This window comes from Balaenoptera borealis (genome assembly GCF_965194805.1).
Source record: "Balaenoptera borealis genome assembly, chromosome: 14".
NCBI lineage: Eukaryota > Metazoa > Chordata > Mammalia > Artiodactyla > Balaenopteridae > Balaenoptera > Balaenoptera borealis.
In genome coordinates, this window is record NC_138875.1 from 2,655,093 (window position 1) to 2,672,936 (window position 17,844).

The following is a 17,844-nucleotide window of genomic DNA, read 5'->3' on the forward strand; positions in this document are numbered from 1 at the left end:
CGGCGCGCAAGTGTGGAGCGGGGGTCCCGGGGCGCCCTCCTCGTTCGAGGTGTTAAGGGATCCTCTCCCTCGTTGGGGGGGGGTGGTGGCGGAGTTGGCAGCGACCGAGTGGCGGTGCGCACGCGGGCCCGTTTCTATGCGGCCCGAATCACAGGTTCTTGGTGAGAAACATCACCGAGGGCCCTTTCCTCTCCTGCACGGGGTGGGGGGGGGCTCCCCCAGTGCTCTTCTCCAGCCCAGATCCAGCTTCTATCAATCTCAACCTTTGGACCTGAAATACAGTGACTAATAAAACTGAGAGGGAAAAGTCGGATCTGACCCGAAGTGCTCTGAAAAGATGCTGCCTCTCTGGTTTCTGAAGACGTGCTTCGTGTCTGACGTTAAAGCGAAGGTGCGTTTTGGTCGGCCGTCTTCACAACCAGAGACCGGGAATGCGCCCCGCCGTTCCCGGAGCAGCGACGGGCGTCAACTTTTTATTACATGCATGTTGCCCCTGTAATTAGTGCAGTGTTAGAAATATGATTTATTGATGGTGCCAGCACGTTTGCACAGAGGGAGGGTGTGCCCTGCAGGAAACACCCCAGGCACAGAAACCCTTGGACATGTGTGTGATGTGACTGCCTTTAGGATGTCTTGCTTTACTTCTGGTCTGTAACTCTTTTATTCAGCTGTCGGGGAAGGAACCCAAATCCTAACTTTGCCAAACAAACACCTCAGTGCTTGTTGGGGACCAAGAGTGCCAGTTTCCTTGTGTGCGAGCCAGACTCGAATTCAAACAAAAAACAGGGAAAGAAAGGGGATCTGAAAAAATGTTAATTCTCCTGGAATTACGTTTTATTTCAAATAATTAATTTCCGGTTTCCACCCTCTTCTTTCGAAGTGACAGAGCAGTGGAATTTTGCTTTCTGTTGGTAAACGGGTGAGTAAATATTTACCCTTGTGAGCTTGGAGAGCCGTGTTTATACAGGGCCGGGTGCCCTGCTGGCAGCTGAGCTGAGAACCTTGTCCTGCTGGGTCATCCGTGACCTCAGACCTGCTGCGGCCAGACCGGCCAGACCTGCAAAACCAGAGGGTATTTTCTCTCCCAGGGCGATGTTTACCCAGGGATTCCCTTGGCAAGACGTAGGATCACCATCACGTGAGGTCACCATGCTGGTGTGTGTGTGCAAATATTTTTTTATAAAAAAGGCAGCAACTTGGCATGCCGTATTACAAAAATAGTCCTGTTAAAAAGAAAACACTGCGTTGGGAAGTAGAACTTCCTGTTCAAATCAGGGCAAGAGGTGAAGGGATCACAGGGCAGAAGGAGCCGTGTGTGTGTGTGTGTGTGTGTGTGTGTCCTGAATAAGTGAATCGGAGACGCAGTAGGGCTGGCCGTCCTCTGTCCAGGGTCTCGGGATGGTTTTGGAGGGTTAATGCATTCACGCAGAAGCTGATCTGTCTCAGCTGGTCCCTGCCAGGCCGCAGCCCCGCGTTAACCCTCTCCTGCCCAAGCTGCCGGCTGGACAGGCCCCAGTGGACTCCAGGAAGCGCTGGGATTCCCTCACGAGGGCCACAGTGGTACAGCTCCAGCTTCTCTGTGGTGGTTGCCGCCCTGTGTCGCTGCTCGTGTGATGGGGCTGCCTCCCCATCTTAGCCCTTGGGGACCTCCAGGGGTAGAGCCAGCTCCCAGGACGAGTCCAAATGGATATCCTCCCAGAGGAAGCTGGGTGGCTGTCGGGGACTCACCGTGGCTGTGCCTGGGCTCCGGGAAGAGCTTCTCATGCTTTCTCCACAGTCGCAGGGACAGGGGCTTTGCGCTTTCTTCTTGGGCACGTACGCGATGCAACGCAGTGCTTAGCACATATTTGCAACATGAAAGTAAATGGGATGTTCCCAAGAGGATCCCACCAGAGATGCCTCATGAATCTGCGGGTCTTGACGCTCTGCCCGTTCCTCTGACTCAAGATCCAGCCCACCCAGGTCACTCTCTCTGTCCTCCTTTTGTCACCTTACCGTTGAACTTCAGGATTTTAAGCTATCAGTGATAACAATGACAGGTGGAAACAACACAGTGTAAAAACGTGCGTGTTCACTCTTTCTTAGGGCAAAGAATAAAGTTTCCCAGCACTTAATTTCACCTTTGTATTCTTTTTTCTCTTCTATAATGAGAAGGAATATTGGTCTCTTTAGCAAATCTGTTTGCTGATCATATGTTTTGAAACCGTCATTCCATAAACATTGTCTACCTTCAAAAACGTCCCAACCCGTTTGCTTCAGGCCAGAAGGGAAGGATGTATATCTAAAGACGTCAAGCCTCAATCTCCTGGGGGTAGTATCAGCCGGTACAGTTGTTCATAGCTTGATTTCTAGAATATTTCCTATCTCTGAAGATGGGGAATCCATGCTGATTTGCATATTTCTGGCAATTTCGGTGAAGAGGAATAACACACAGCTTAATCCTCACCTCAAAGGCGCTGGTCTGCACTCTGAGGGCATAAGGATAGCTTAGTTCAGGCCTGTCAGCGGCCCAGGAGCGCAGCAAGGCCCTACCCTGCAGTAGCTCATTTTATTTTTCCTGAAGGTACAAATAGCTAAGAGCTTTTCCTGGCAAAATATTCCTGTGTGCATTTTTCTTTAATGTAAGAGGAGGACAGGCAGGTGGAGAAACACAAAATAAGCGTGGAGACAATAAAATGAAGATCTCATCTGGGTTCCAAAAAGCTCCAAGTAGAGAAATCTCACTGTCTTTGCCAAGCTCCCAATGCAGCTGGCAAATGCGTGCAGCCTTTGAGGTGTTTGTTCACGCAAAGCAAACATTGTCTTCCGTGTTTTCCTTGCCTTCTTTCCTTTTCTTTTTTAAATTTTGAAATCAAATGACCACTTATCCACATTTCGAATTTCCAACCTCTTTATAAATGCAGGGAAATAAAATTCTGGAGGCAGAGAAAGATGCAGTAGAAATACCCAGTTTTACACTGTGGCTTGTTGGATACGAGCAAGGGTAATTTACCTACGGCTTCAATTTCCGAGGCGTCTTTAGCACATGCGTTTGGTACACGTACTTGGCAGCTGGACTGACAGACCAGGCCCTGACGGCTCCAAAGGGTCAATAAAACACACGCCCTGAAGGATTTACACAACAGACAGTAATGGCTTCTTTGGAACTGCTATGGTCTATTGGGTCAATAATAATCCACTTTTTAAAGAGTGCCAAAATATGAATTTACACAGCCGACTGTAATGGCTCCTGATCTATCAGGTAAATTATATGAATTCTTTGAATTTATACACACGCCACAGAGCATGGGTACCTATCAGAGTGTACTATTGTGTAAAACAGACATTCCGTGTAGACCCCTGTGCAGCGTGTTTTTTAAAAAATAAATTTATTTATATATTTATTTTTTTGGCTGTGTTGGGTCTTCGTTGCTGCGTGTGGGCTTTCTCTAGTTGCGGCGAGCAGGGGCTACTCTCTGTTGCGGTGCGCGGGCTTCTCACTGCGGTGGCTTCTCTTGTTGCGGAGCACGGGCTCTAGGTATGCGGGCCTCAGTAGTTGTGGCTTGCAGGCTCTAGAGCACAGGCTCAGTAGTTGTGGCGCATGGGCTTAGTTTCTCCGCGGCATGTGGGATCTTCCCGGACCAGGGCTCGAACCCGTGTCCCCCGCATTGGCAGGCAGATTCTTAACCACTGCACCACCAGGGAAGTCCCCAGCTTCTTTTTTAATTGCTGATAAAAATGATACACTGCCACTTGGGAAATGGAGAGAATTTGTTAACATTCAGAAGTTTGATGCCACGATGTATGTTTCACCTTTGACTACATTTCAATAACTACTCTGGATTACTTGCATCAACATAAAGTCTCTTTTCCCTAAAATGAAGATATTTTCAATCCAAACTACATTTAGTAAAATACCTCGATTGTGCAATTTTGTGGTAGGTTGATGCATAATATTTAATTTACATGGGATGTTTACAGGTAAACATCTGTTGTCTGTGTTTATAATGTCTATATGAAAATAGACATTCCTGAATATCCACCTCTTTAGCTGCACTTAACAAAAATGCCTGCTTCTTTCCAGCAGATGGGAGCAGACAGCAAGAAGCTCAAAAAGAAACAACGTAAAATATATTTTTTCTCCCAGCAAGCCCTGACATTTCAGGGAAAACAAAATAGCTACAAAAGAGGGAAATTAAATGAATAGTTTCCAACAGGAATGGCGGTGTGACATAGTTTTACCTAATAAAGAATCCAGAGCAAATATATTGCAGAGACCTTCCTTGCTAGAAACCTTCTTCTCTCTTGGCTGTCTTTCTGTTTCAGTTGGAAATTTTTTTCTGGAAGAGGAGCCTGGTGAATTATTTAATAAATAAAATCCATTAAGAAAACCATGTTGAAAGATATCTTCTCAAATTTCCTTCAGATAAGTGCAGCAATAAATGTACCACCAGCAGCTGGCACATATATGTAAGCGTGCAGGAGCACGCTTGCCCACACCTGACACACAGTAGAAAACTCTAGACGCACCCTTATCTTGTTTTATTCACTGCAGGTGTGTATATTCTAGTCCTTTGGCTAAAACAGCCATTTCTCTGATTCTTTTGTGAGTGTTTGTGTGTATGTTCCTGCCTGAGCATTAAAAAAAAATAAGAATTTTAAGCACAGACTAACTAGAAAATTTCCTGCCTGAAAATTTGGCTTTCCTTGAGGTAGGGAGATTTCTTTCAAAGACCACTCTCTGCTCCATTTAGGATAGATTAACATGTGTCGTCCATAATGGACAAACATCATGGCTGAAGAGTATATACGTACAAGGTTAGAATGTTCTACAGTGGATACATGTATATGTATAACTGAACCACTTCGCTGTACAGCAGAAATTAACACAACATTGTAAATCAACTACTCTCCAATATAAAATGAAAATTAAATTAAAAAAAAAGAATGTTCTATCTGGAAGGATTTAGATGTTTTGGGGTCTGGTGTATGATAGCATAATACAGTAAGTTACAGGTCTCACCTTTCTTAGCAAGGAGCTGAGAGCTGGATGACGACCTAGGAATGCCCTGGTCCCCACCCCGCCCCCGGCCCTTTCCGAGCTGTCTGTTTCCTGGAATATCTACAATCTACAGTATTGACTAGGGTATCAGGAGGGAAGGATCTCCATCAGTCTATCTTGAATTGTCATCCAACACAAGATTAAATGCTGCCAGCCTCCTTCTTGGGATTTTTTCAGTCTTCACATCACAAAGTTTTCAATCAAATTTCAGCAGTGTGCATTTAGCTTACAGAACCCCGAGCACTTATCTTCCCAAAGCAGGGAATTTAGAGCTTGTTTACCTCATATGGTTCCAAGATATCCCCCTGCAAATCTGTTCACGTTTAGGGTGTGAAATGGTTTCCAAATCTGGCCTCTCTCTGTCCCTCTCTCTCTCTCTCACGTTCCTTACACAGCTAGCCTCTTGGCTGAACAATGACCAGCCAGCAAAGGGTCTGAATAATGAACAAATGCCAGTTATCAGAGGACTTATCCCGGGGCAGCGACCTTGCATTGTCAGCCTTCAAGATGAAAGAGCCGAAACTGTGGACAGAATTGTTCTACGCAGCTCCTCATTCATGGTCTTCAGGAGGCCCTGATCTCCCCCCGGCTTTGGGCTCACGAAGCAGCCAGAACAGAGGGGGATGGCAGCTGTGCCCCTTTCTGGTCTCACCGTCAGATACCTGTGAGGAAGCTGTGGCTGGGAGGGCGCCAAAGAAACCAACGACACCTCCACTTATAAATAACTCGGCTCAAACAAACTGACACCAAGCCGATATTTATCTGTCATTGGACCGATTTGATGCTTGGAATTTCCAATGAATAGACTGATGAGATTTGGGATAAACAGCAGCCTCAGAAGAGGAACGTGTATTCTCTCCGGAACGCCAGGAAGGAAGTGGTCCCCAGCTGAGCCAGATGGGAACCCCCGAGACACGCGTCCTGCTATATCCAGGGGGGATAACAGGGTGAGGACCGGCCACAATTCATCTCACTTTTATTGTTTTGTTCATTAGATACTGACGATGAAACCCAGCCCTTGCCCTGGATGGAGTGCTGGGTTTGCACATGGCCCGGGGTGGGGGGCACCTCGTGAGGGAGGAAGACCTGAGGCTCCCGAATGAAGCCACTTAGAAACGCTCTGGGAGCATTCGCGTTTGAAGTTGTTCTGTTTTCAGTTTTCTCACTTCGTCATTCTCTACACGTGTGTTTCTCATTTGATGTTTTACGAGCACGCATGCGGAGAAGCTCACGTCGCTGAAAAGCCAAACGTCATCCCCTGCCAACTCTTTGGAATTTAAAAGCCTAGATTATCGCTCAGACACATGAAAATGGAAACCCCAGTTGAGGCGAGAAGCCTAACGGCCATTGCTCTGCAGGGGAATTGGAACTCCGGTGAGGTTTCATCTGTTGTCTGTGGCCTGTTGTTCATCTACTGCTGCTCTAATGCCTCGGAAACTGGCTCCGTTACTTCTACTGGGGTTGGGATCCTGCCTAGATGTCACGGCCCACTCGAAGCACGTGGTGGGGTGGGTGGAGATGAGGCTGGAGCTTTGACTCTCTGGTGGGCTGACTTCTGGGGAAACTGACCCTCTGGCTTTTAACAAAAGGGGATCAAGCCTGAAAAGAGGCCTGGCTGATGGTTGCAGCTGAGAGGAGCTTGCCGTGTAGGGCATTTCGCTTTGTTGGGTGCTTGTCAGGGACCCCATTTTCCCTCCTGTGGCATCAGAACCTAGAGCAGGTGGAGCCTGAGACTGGCGGAGTCCCACCCACACCGGGGCCTGGGTGGATTGGGCCAGACTGGGATGTTTATGGACAAGGTGACACCTGACGTCACCTGGGAAATCAGCTACGCATCAACCTTCTCATCACTCGTCCAGGAAAATGCAGGTTATACGGGTCTGTGGGTGCTTCCTGACACCCCCAACCCGTTGCCCACACAAATAACCTCCCTGGAATTAGGTAGAATGGTCCATGATCTCTGTGGCTTAAACACTTTGTTTTCAATGTCCACAGTTAAAAAAGTGTAGCACCTAAAGAAAAAAAAAATCATCCTTCCTTCAGCCCTTTACTATTTATGGCAAACTTTGAGAAGGCTAAACCATGTACAATCACCACAGAAATATCACTTATTCTATCAAGTTTACACCCATTAGAACTACCAGAGGTATGACGAATTAACAGCTCAGTAGAGCAAATAGCCCTGAAAGGGGTTAGAAGCAAAATGAAGTAAAATTCCCTGTGTGTATTCTCCTTGTGAGTTCTCCTTAAACTCCAGAAAATGCCACTAATTGGGCTTGGAGAAGAAACTAAGGTTGGAATGATCTTTGGAGAATGAATTCACCTCCTGCTCCTGGATTCTATGTGGAATTTCTTATATTTAAACTGCAGATGCACCCATAGGAACTTGTTTCCAAAATAGGTAAATATCTTAAAATATTTTAATTGCTTAAACACGATCACACCACTAGCAAAGGGTGGTGGTAAATGGAGCTCTGTGCGTCACATTGCATCACTAAACAAGATGCAGAAATCAATATTTGTTGAATTTATTTAGATGCATACTGATTTCTTACTTTTTTTTTGCCTGCATAATATATAGCTTGGGAGATCATTCAGAAGCGGGGAAGGTGATGTTTAGTTTTGGAAGGCTGCTGTAAAATTTAACAAGGTTTTCCACGTGCTGACCACTGGAGATTTGAAAATCATAACTTATGATCCCTGCCGTGGAGGATTTTACAGGCAAAATTTTGGGAGTGAAGAGGATGGGAAATTGACATGAATACAGAAATCAATAAACTGAATTAAGTGTAATAGTTAATGTGTTTGGTGAAAATGGATGCATGAAAGGTTAATAATTATTAGTTTCACTTGGAAGACTCAGTAGAAAAAAAGGGGTTTGGCTAAGTTCTTGTAGGATGAGTAGAAGTATTCGAGGTGGATGAGGAGACAGTGGAAAGTAATGAGGCATTTTAGGCAGAGAAACGCTACTTTCAACTACGTTAAAATTGCGTTTTTGCGCTGGCAAACTAAGGAACTACCTCTGCCATATTACACTGAGGAAAACAATTTCCATTATGTTTGCTTTACATTTTTCTTTATCGGTAAACTGTAGACGTTTCCTGGCCGATACACACAGGGGGTACTACAGTTTGAGACTTCACTTAAAAAGTCTTTCCACACCATCCAATTCTGTAGCAACATTATTTGACACACAAAAAAATTATCCAGCGTGGGCCTTTCTAAACATTCAGTTAACTACACATAGCCCACACGTGGATGATTTAGGTTAGCTATTTCTTGGATCACAAAATGACACTGATTAAAAAAATAAAGCAAAAACTCAAGGATTTAGAAATTCATTTTAGAAACGATTAGAAATAGCAGCATGCCGAGTGCTGCATGCACTAAAAACGGTGTTTCCACAATGTTCTTTGTGGGATGATGGTTTGGAAGTCAAAAGACTGAAATTTTATCCTTCCTCACCCGCCACCATTAATTAGATTTGGGGTCTTCAACGCTACATACACCATCTCTTCGCGTCAGTTTTCTGCCTGTAAATTTAAGCCAGTAATAAACAAATCATGCTGGAGTTTTTGTGCTATGCACGGTAGGAGGTGTGTGAAAGCATTTCAAAAACAAGGAATATTATCATTAGATTAATGACAACAACAATAATTATTCTAATATGAAATTTCAGGAACGGCAATTGAGAAGTATTTCTTACTTTTAAAATGCTGAAACATGGGAACATTTCTTTTCTATGAAAGTCCTCGATTTGATTTATTTTATACATTTAGCCATTTGCCCAGGTGTGAATCCAGCTATGCATGGTACACGTTGTACATAGATTGTAAAATCAAATAGGTGTATTTCAAGCTTTTAAATTTGCAGGGTGTTCCATCTTGAATTTATCTCTCCAAAGAGGCAAATGAGGGCTAGATATTTAGATACAAAAAATAACCCACTTTTTTCAGAATGCTTGGTGGTGTCACAAAGCTAATTCCCTACTCAGCTGATTGGGATGCAGTGATTTCCTGAGAATGTCAGAGCAGGTGTATGGAAAAGACATTAAGGTGTCAAAATGAGATGAAACGATGTTGATTTATCAGAGGGAAGTCCCTGTCTCTGCCAGGATGGAAGGGATCCCTGGACTCAGCCCTGGCGAGCCTTGGCACTCAGATGCCCAGAGGCCGCCAGTGGAAGCCCCAGCTCGCCCGTCGACGTGACAACCCGCAGGGAACAAGATTTATCTCCCTCTTTCTGCCAGGCAGCTGAACATAAAGAAGGTAGCAGTGTTTGAGGGATTACAGTGTTGTAGGAAAGACCCTGGTCCTCCTGTCCCTCGTGCTCAGGATAACACAAAACACAAGAAACACCCAAGCAGGGAGAAAGCAGGGCGGGTGGGGGGAAGCCCTGTCTAGCAGCCAAGATGGGTTAGGGTTTAAAAGTTTGAGGCTCCTGCCTCTTGGTAAATCGATGCGTTTTTCTGGTGTGAAATATTCTTGAATGTTAAAATGTGTTCACACCTGAATGACTTCTGGGAGTCTTGAGTCGGCAGAACCAAGGTGAGCATTAATTCCAGTTTGGATGTTAGTTTGGCCTCAGTAAAACACTCCAGTAAAACTAACATTTGAACAGGACCCAGAATCCAAGAAGGAGCCAAGGATATCAAAGGAAAATAGTAATTCTAAGTGCTTTGAAATCTACACAATTTGTTTGAAAAAAAGTTTTTGTTTTTTTTTTCCTACCAGTAGATTTTTTTTCACAGGCCCTGTTCCCACTTCATGATTTAATACGGCTTGTCTGGAGTGGGCCGGCAGTCTTAAAGAATGTCAAGTCTTCACTTTCCATTCAAGAAATAAGACCCTCCAAGGACCTTCTAAATATTTCTGTTTTCCATCAGATGAGAGTTACCATACACTGTCATGGGACAATGATCCGATTGGGTTAGGAGGCGTTGGCTTTAGGAACTGGTTTAGGGTTTCACAGGGACTGATGGTGTGACCTTAAGAAGGCACAGCTCTGACCTTGGCTTTTTCATCTCTAGATCTGGGGTAGACTAGGGTGTAGGTCTAGACGACCCCCAGGGATGCATCCCATAGTATTTCTCCGTTTTCTGGCACCTTTTATAAGGTCAGGCATCCACTTGGTAACATTTAAGTGAATGGGTATGTAATTAGTGAATCTGTCATAGGCAACAGAGCCAGATTATTAATGCAAAAAAGGTCATTAATGCAAAAAAAGGAATTTGTGGAGTTGGCTTGTGGTCGTCAGGATAGTTGCAAAACGCACCTCTCAGTATTGGGCTTCTGTCTTGGGAGAGATGGTTACAAAGTGACTCCCAGGCTTCCGCTTTTCAGGCACTATTGGAGGGGCTTCAGGGGGCTGCACATGTAGGGCCCCCTAGCATTAATCTTTCCGTCCAGCACTGTGGGTATCTTATTTCCCTATTTACATTTACAGCATATTTTTTGCGGGGGAGAGATATTTCTCATTCATGTGTTGAGAGATATTTATTCTAGCAGCCTGCTGTATCTCATCCCTTTCTTCCAATTCAAGTTTTTAAATGTCCTCCCAGGAAATTTGGATCCAATGGGTCTCCTTCCTATTGGTCTTATCCTCTCCTTCTTCCCCTGCAGGTGGAGAGAGCTGATGTGGTGGAGAAATGCATTTCCATATTTTTAAGTGCAATATTAACTCATGTCAGATATAACAAGTAGCAGTGCAATGAAATGAACTCAGGAACAGCAAAGCCATTAAGAAAATGTACCATTAGGAAGAGGGCTAGTGTTTCCTGTGGAAGAGATTCACCAGGTATGCACTTGTACACGTTCAAGGAAATGATTTAGAAGTTTATAGCCCTTATAATTACGTTCATTTTAAGAAGCAGAGACTTTTGGAGCCAGAAACATTTTCCTAATTCACTTTATTGGTAAAGAGGTCTAGTTTTTTTTCATTTCGATGTGATGGAATCTCAATTCATATGTAACATGTGGACCTCTGTGTATCTGTGTGAAGAGAAAACCTTGTGAGGCAACCGTCAGTCTGATATAATGTCAGTTCTGTTGTAGTCATTTTTCTTCTTTTTTTGTTTTCAGAATGTATGAAAGCTAAAGTTTGAGGTTTTGTTCAAAACTGTAAAAGCACATATCAAATATTTCCTTATTTCTTTTCATAACATCATAGGGGAGGGTGTTATATCTTTTTTTCCTGCCACTTAACATAAGTAGAAATTGTCAGTCTGAAATTGACAGGGATTTGTTACCATCAACAATGAATTGCTCACATCTGGATCCCCCACCAACATAGGCAGTGCCTGTCAGGTGTCACAACAGTAGGAAACCTTATTAAACTCCAGTGAAAAATACAATAATTTGGAGTTCAGTGGGTAGGGTGGGAAAGGCATCAGGCGTGCGGTGAGAAGTCCGCCCTCCAGCCTAGAGCTCTGCCCCTTGTGTTGGAGTGCCCTGGGGGTCCGGGCGCAGGGACCTCGGTGTTGGTCCACAAGGTATGATTTATCCTCCCGCACCCGCTGCTTAATTTGGGGTTTCCTCCTGGGCTTTAGGACCATGTGGTTATGGGCCACTGTGTGAGAATCTCCTTGGCAGGAAGAAAGAAACTGGAACATAGGATCGAGTGACTCACTTGGCCAGCAAGGCAGGCTCGATGGTTGGCTTTTATTTCAACTCTGAAATGCACTGTTTCAGGCTGTCACTGAGGTGAGGGTTCCAGTGTGAACATCTGTCCATCAGCACCTACTTTGGGCCACAGCTCTGAGCACCTGTACTGGGGTATGGGGTTTCTTAAAAGGCATTTCCCTTTCTCATTACATAGCAAACCAATCAATCCCCAAGTGAAATGTTAATTCAAGATGTAATAAGTTCCATAACAAAAACTAACAGGAGGCTGAGACAGAACATATCAGAGCGGGCTTACTTACTCAGGGTGTGTGAGCTGAGACCCAAAAGAGGAGTTGGAGCTAGCCACATGGAGACTGGGAGGTGGGGAAAACATTCCAGGGCAAGGAGGGAAGATGCCCAAAGGGCCATCAGTAGGACAGAGCTGGACGCTTTTAGGGAAAGCCAGTGGGTGAGGAGGAGATGCCTGTATGGAGAAGTTGGGGAGACACATGCAGTGGGTAGAATTGTGCCCCCTCTAAAAGATATGCTCAAGTCAACCCCTGGTACCTATGAATGTGGCCTTTATCTAGAAGTAGGATCTTTGCACATGTCGTCAAACTAAGATGAGGTCCCACTGGAGTCGGGGGGCTCTAATCCAGTGACTGGTGTCCCTAAAAGAAGGAAACCTGAACACAGACAGGAGACACAGGGAAAAGGCCGTGTGATGGCAGAGGCAGAGACTGGAGTGACGCAGCTGCAAGCCGAGGAAAGCCAAGGCTGCTGGGAACCCCCAGAAGCTGGAAGAGGCCAGAGGATTCTCCCCTAGAGCCTTCGGAGGGAGCATGGCTCTGCCCGCCCTTTTACTTTGAACTTCTAACAACCAGGACCGTGAGAGAATACGTTTCTGCTGTTTCAGGCCACCTTGTTTGTCATTTTTTTTTGTCATGGCAGCCACAGGAAAAGAACACAGTGGGTGAGAGGAAGGCTGGGGAACTTGAGGAAGGAAGCACAAAGAAGAATCATCGAAGGACTTTGAACAAGAAGTGATTCGATCCCATTGACGAGTTTGTGTTTTAAAAGAGGTAACTTTCACAGCTGGGTAGAGAATGGATTGAGGTAGGTGGCAGGGTTTATTAGCGTTTAAGGACTTGTGCAGTTTTTGTTGAGGTGGAAGGAATGGAGATGGAGAGAAGAGGGCACATGTGAGAAATATTTGGGGGACGCAGCCCTGTTTTTCTTGAGTAATTGGGTGGAAGGCTTTTAATGAGCGGGAGGATTTCAGGTGCTACAGGGTAAGTTTAGGGGGAAAACCAAGACTTACTAGTTATAGGAGTTCTTTTCGTAGATACCATGGGATTTCTACATAGAAAATCTGTAAATAGGGATAATTTATTTTTTCTTTTTCAGCCTGCATGCCTGTTATTTTCTTTTCTTGACTTCCTGAGCTGGCCAGAACTCCAGCACAGGGTTGAACAGTAGTGGGGAGAGCAGACGTCCTTGCTTTACTCCCAATCTTAGGGGAGAATGCATTCAATATTTCATCACTAAATATGATGTTTGTACTTTTTAAGGAATTGGTCATTTCATGAGTTGTCAAATTTATGTTGTAGCGATGTTTGTGGTATTCCCTTATTATTTTTACATCTGCAGGGTCTACAGTGAAAGGCCCTGTTCCATTAATAATATTAGTAATGTAATAGGAATAGTTTGTCATTTTTTGTTGCTCTTTTCAAAGAACTACCTCTTTGATTTATTGAGTTTCTCTATTGTTTTTCTTAATCTCATTAATTTTTGATCTTGTCTTTATTATTTCCTTCCTTCTGCTTGATCTGGGTTATTTTGCTCTTTGGTTTTCTGGATTCTTGACATGGCCCCTTAGTTTATGAGTTTTAGAATTTTTCTCTTCTCTAATGTAAGCATTTAGTGCTATACATTTACTGTATTGTACTGCTTTAGCTGCATCTCACCAATTTTGATATATTTCCATCTTCATTTAGTTCTATGTATTTAAAATTTTCCCTTGAGACTTTATTTTTGACCTATAGATTATTTAGAAGTTTTTTGATTAGTTTCCAAATGTTTGGAGTCTTTCTTGTTATTGTTCTGTTATTGATTTCTAATTTGATTCTAGTTTCTAGTTTGAGTGTGATTGGAAAACATATGCCTTAAGATTTAAATTCTTTTAAATTCGGCAAGATTTCTTTTATGGCTCAGGATATGCTCCATCTTGGTAAGAATGTGTATTTTGTTGTTGTTGGGTGGAGTGTTCTAGAAATATAAATTAGATCCTATTGGTTGATGATGTTGCAAAGTTCACCTATATTCTTGCTGATTTTCTCTCTAGTTTTTCTATCAACTTTTGAGAGTGGACTAGTGAAGTCTCCAATTATAATCTTGAATTTGTCTATGCCTGCTTTCAATTTTATTAGTTTTTGCTTCACATATTTTGCAGCTCTGTTATTTGGTACATACACATTTAGGATTGTTATCTTTTTTTGGTTGGTCAGTACTTTATCATTATATAATGTCCCTGAAGGCTACTTTGTGTGGTGTTAATAGACACTCCTGCTTTCTTTTGATCAAGTTTTGCAGGGCATATCTTTTATCATTCTTTTACTTTCAACCTGCCTATATTCTTAGAGTTGATGTGAATTTGTTGTTGATATCATGTAGTTGAGTCATGTATTTTAATCCATCTTGGAAATCTCAGTCTTAGTTGGGATACTTAGACCATTTGCATCTAATATAATCCTTGGTGTGTTAGGTTGCAAGTCTATCACTTTACTTTTTTTTTTTAACATCTTTACTGGAGTATAATTGCTTTACAGTTACGTGTGTGTTATTTCTGCTTTATAACAAAGTGAATCAGCTCTACACACACATATATCCCCATATCTCCTCCCTCTTGCGTCTTCCTCCCACCCTCCCTACCCCACCCCTCTAGGTGGTCACAAAGCACCAAGCCGATCTCCTTTATGTGAAAATATTTGGTTTCTCCTTCATTCCTGGATATAGAATTATGGGTTGACAGTTCTGTTCTTTCAGAACTTGAAAAACATCACGGCAGTTCTTCTGGCCTCCAGGGTTTCTTATCAGAAATCTGCTTTCATTCTAATTGTTTTTCTCCTTTAGGTGAGATGTCATTTCACTCTTGCTGCTTCAAGATATTTTTTTTTTCTTTAAGTTTCAGGATTTGACTATGATGTATCTAGTCAAGGATTTCTTTGGTTTTATCTTGTCTGGGGTTTTCTCTGCTTCATGATTCTGTAGGTTTATGCCTTTGTCTAAATTTGGGATATTTTCAGTCATTAACCTTTGAATAGTTTTTCAATCTTAACTTCTCTCCTTCTCAGGCTTTGCGAAGAATGTCAGATATTTTGTCACAGCCAAAAGGCTCTGTTTGTTGTTGCTGATTTTTTTTTTTCAATCTACTTCTCTCTGTTGTTTAGATTGGATAATTTCTAATGTTCTATCTTCAACTGCACTGACTCTTTCCTCTGTCCCCTCCATTCTTCGGTTGACCCTATCTATTCAGTTTTTAATTTCAGTTACTATGTTTGTTTTAGTCCTAAAATTTTCACTTGGTTCTTTTTTATATGTTCTATTGCTTTGCTGAGACTTTCTATTCTTATCTTTTTCAAGCATGTTTGTAACTTCTCATTGAAGTATTTTTACGACGACTGCTTTAAAATCCTTGCTAGATACTTCTAGCATCTTTATCATCTCAATGTTGCTGTCTATTGATTGTATTTTCTCATTGAAGTTGAGATTTTTTCTGTTTCTTTCTATGATGAATGATTATTGATTGAGACCTGGGCATGTTTTGTATGATGTTATGAGTCTCCAGATCATATTCAAGCCTTCTATTTGGCAAGCCTCATCTAATGCTGCTCTGGCAGAGTAACAGAGGTAGGGATGCCATTTGTTATACCAGCTTGGGTGGAAGTCTCTGCCCCCGACTCAGTCTCTGTTGATATAGGAAGACAGGGAGGTGGGGGCCCCTCATCACTGCAGAATGGAGTGGGGAGCTCAGACACCCCACTTGGCCTCTGCTGGTACCAAGGGGCAGGGTGCCTTGTCACTCTCCCTACATGGCCTTCACTGACGTCATGGCATGGTGACCTTGTTTATACTGTTCACCTCTGATACACCCTGGTGGGGAGGGGTGGCTGGGGTGAGCTGGAAGTCTAGGCCTCACCACAGGGCCTTTGACAACACTGCAGGGGAGGCTGGGATGCCTTGTGATAGCCTAGTGATGGTGGGAATCTACACTCCCCATTTGCTGGCAGTGGTGAGGGTGAGTACAGTTATTTACTGAGGTGTTTGGCTGGAGTAGAATGAGTTTTGTTAAAAGTGCTCACTTTTACTAAACTGCCCCTTTGTCTAGTGAGAACAGGCTTCTTTTGGTCCCTTTGTTCGTCTGTGCTTATGGGTATTTCCGGGTTCCTGGCTTCTCTAGTCTAATACTCAGTTTAGTATATTCAAGACAGACACACACACAAAATTAAAAAATGATACCACTGTGTGTTTCTTTGGGTTCCCAGGTCCCGCTGGTCTGCTTTCTCCTCTCTAACTTTTAGAGTCTTCTTATGTTGTTCTAGGGATAATGTGCAGGGATTTTAGGTGTCGTTAGCAGGAGGAACAGTAAAAATTATGTCTACTCCATCTTTCTGGAAATGTAAGTGTCTAGAGTAATTTTTAAAAGGGTTGAACATGTTATTACATTATATGTTCCTTGTGTCATGTTTCCAGATCAACAGAATCCCGTCCTTGTAAGCAGCTTAGAAGGTGATTTCGTCCCTCCCTCCCTTCCTTCCTTCCTTCCTTCCTTCCTTCCTTCCTTCCTTCCTTCCTTCCCTCCCTCCCTTCTTCCCTTGTTTTCTTCTCTCCTCCGTCCCTTCCTTACTTCTTCCCCATTGTCCCTCAATTTCCTTAATTCCTCCTGCTTCTTTTGTTTTTCTGTTTTTCAAAAAGAATTTAATAACAGGTAATAACAGCAGATACTAATAAAATTGTTTAAAATTTTTTTTCGGAGTTAAAATGTTTGCGTTTTCCTAAATCCTGTGAAAAGTTCGTATCCCAGTGATTTCATCTGGTTTGGAAGAATCTGGATCTACCCTATACTTTCTTAGCATGAGGCTGAAGAGCCTTAAATAAAAAAAGAGAGACAAGTTTTGATGAAATGATCACTTTCCAAATCAAGAAACCTTTTGCTGTTGTTTTTGAGGATGATTGATTGCTTTTGACTCTATTTTTGTGTTGACAATCCCAGCAGCTTTCATGTTCAGCATTTGCTTTTGTCATCACCTCATTCACATCACCCTTCAGTAAAGCAGAGATACCCACCTCTGTCTCATGTCTTCCTTCCTACGAGAAATGAGCTACTTTTAGATGTAGAATTCATACTTGTTTCGTCCCAGGGATAAGATTAGCTGAATGCAATAGGAGGTGACTGTAGTACTGAGTTTATTGCTGGTAACAATAAGTAAGATCAGACAAGTAGGATTTTAATAAGGTGCCCTCCGATTTCTCTCCTTTCACTCAGATTTATGGCCCATCTTTTCATTCCTTGAATTTTCCAGTCACTTCATAATTACTTTCTTGGGTTTTAATTCAGGCTTACATCAGTACTGGGAATTCTCTGCTGGTCCAGTCATTAGGGCTTGGTGCTTTCATTGCGGGAGCCTGGGTTCAATCCCTGGTCGGAGAACTAAGATCCTGCAAGCCATGTGGTGTGGCAAAAAGAAACAAAAACAAAACCAAAAAACTGTACTTCAATTAAAAACTAAATAAATAAAGGGGAAAAAAGGCAAAAAAAATTTACTTTATTAAAAGAAAAAGCTTACATCATTATATTCTCTCTGCCAAAATTCTGTACACTATTGACAGTGTTTTAACAAACAGGGGAGGAGTCCATATTAGTTTTGGACATAATTCCTTCCTCACTTCAGTCATATCCCGTCATGACCATGGACTGGGGACAGATTGTCCTCTGCCCGTGTGAGAGGCATTCCTACAGACATGGTTGAAGCCACGGACTGAAGGACCACCCCGTAGGGACTACTGTACACTGTGAACCTGATTCAGACTAGGAGTGGAAACTTATCACCCACATCCCAATTTAAGGGAAAAAAATATAGACATAGTGCACCAATAACACCGTAAAAAAGGATAAAGAACTCCATGTAAGTCCTTGTCCTC

At 43.1% G+C, this 17,844-nt stretch overlaps 1 long non-coding RNA gene across 2 annotated transcripts in view; it reads left to right on the top strand.

Moving 5' to 3' along the window:
- The first annotated feature begins 1,615 nt into the window (after nt 1-1,615).
- LOC309610774 overlaps nt 1,616-17,844 on the top strand; it is a 217,182-nt gene continuing 200,953 nt past the window's right edge. For both annotated transcript variants that reach the window (XR_014234156.1, XR_014234157.1), the window contains exon 1: nt 1,616-15,552. This is a non-coding gene — a long non-coding RNA (uncharacterized lncRNA). The remainder of the gene's footprint in view (nt 15,553-17,844) is intronic.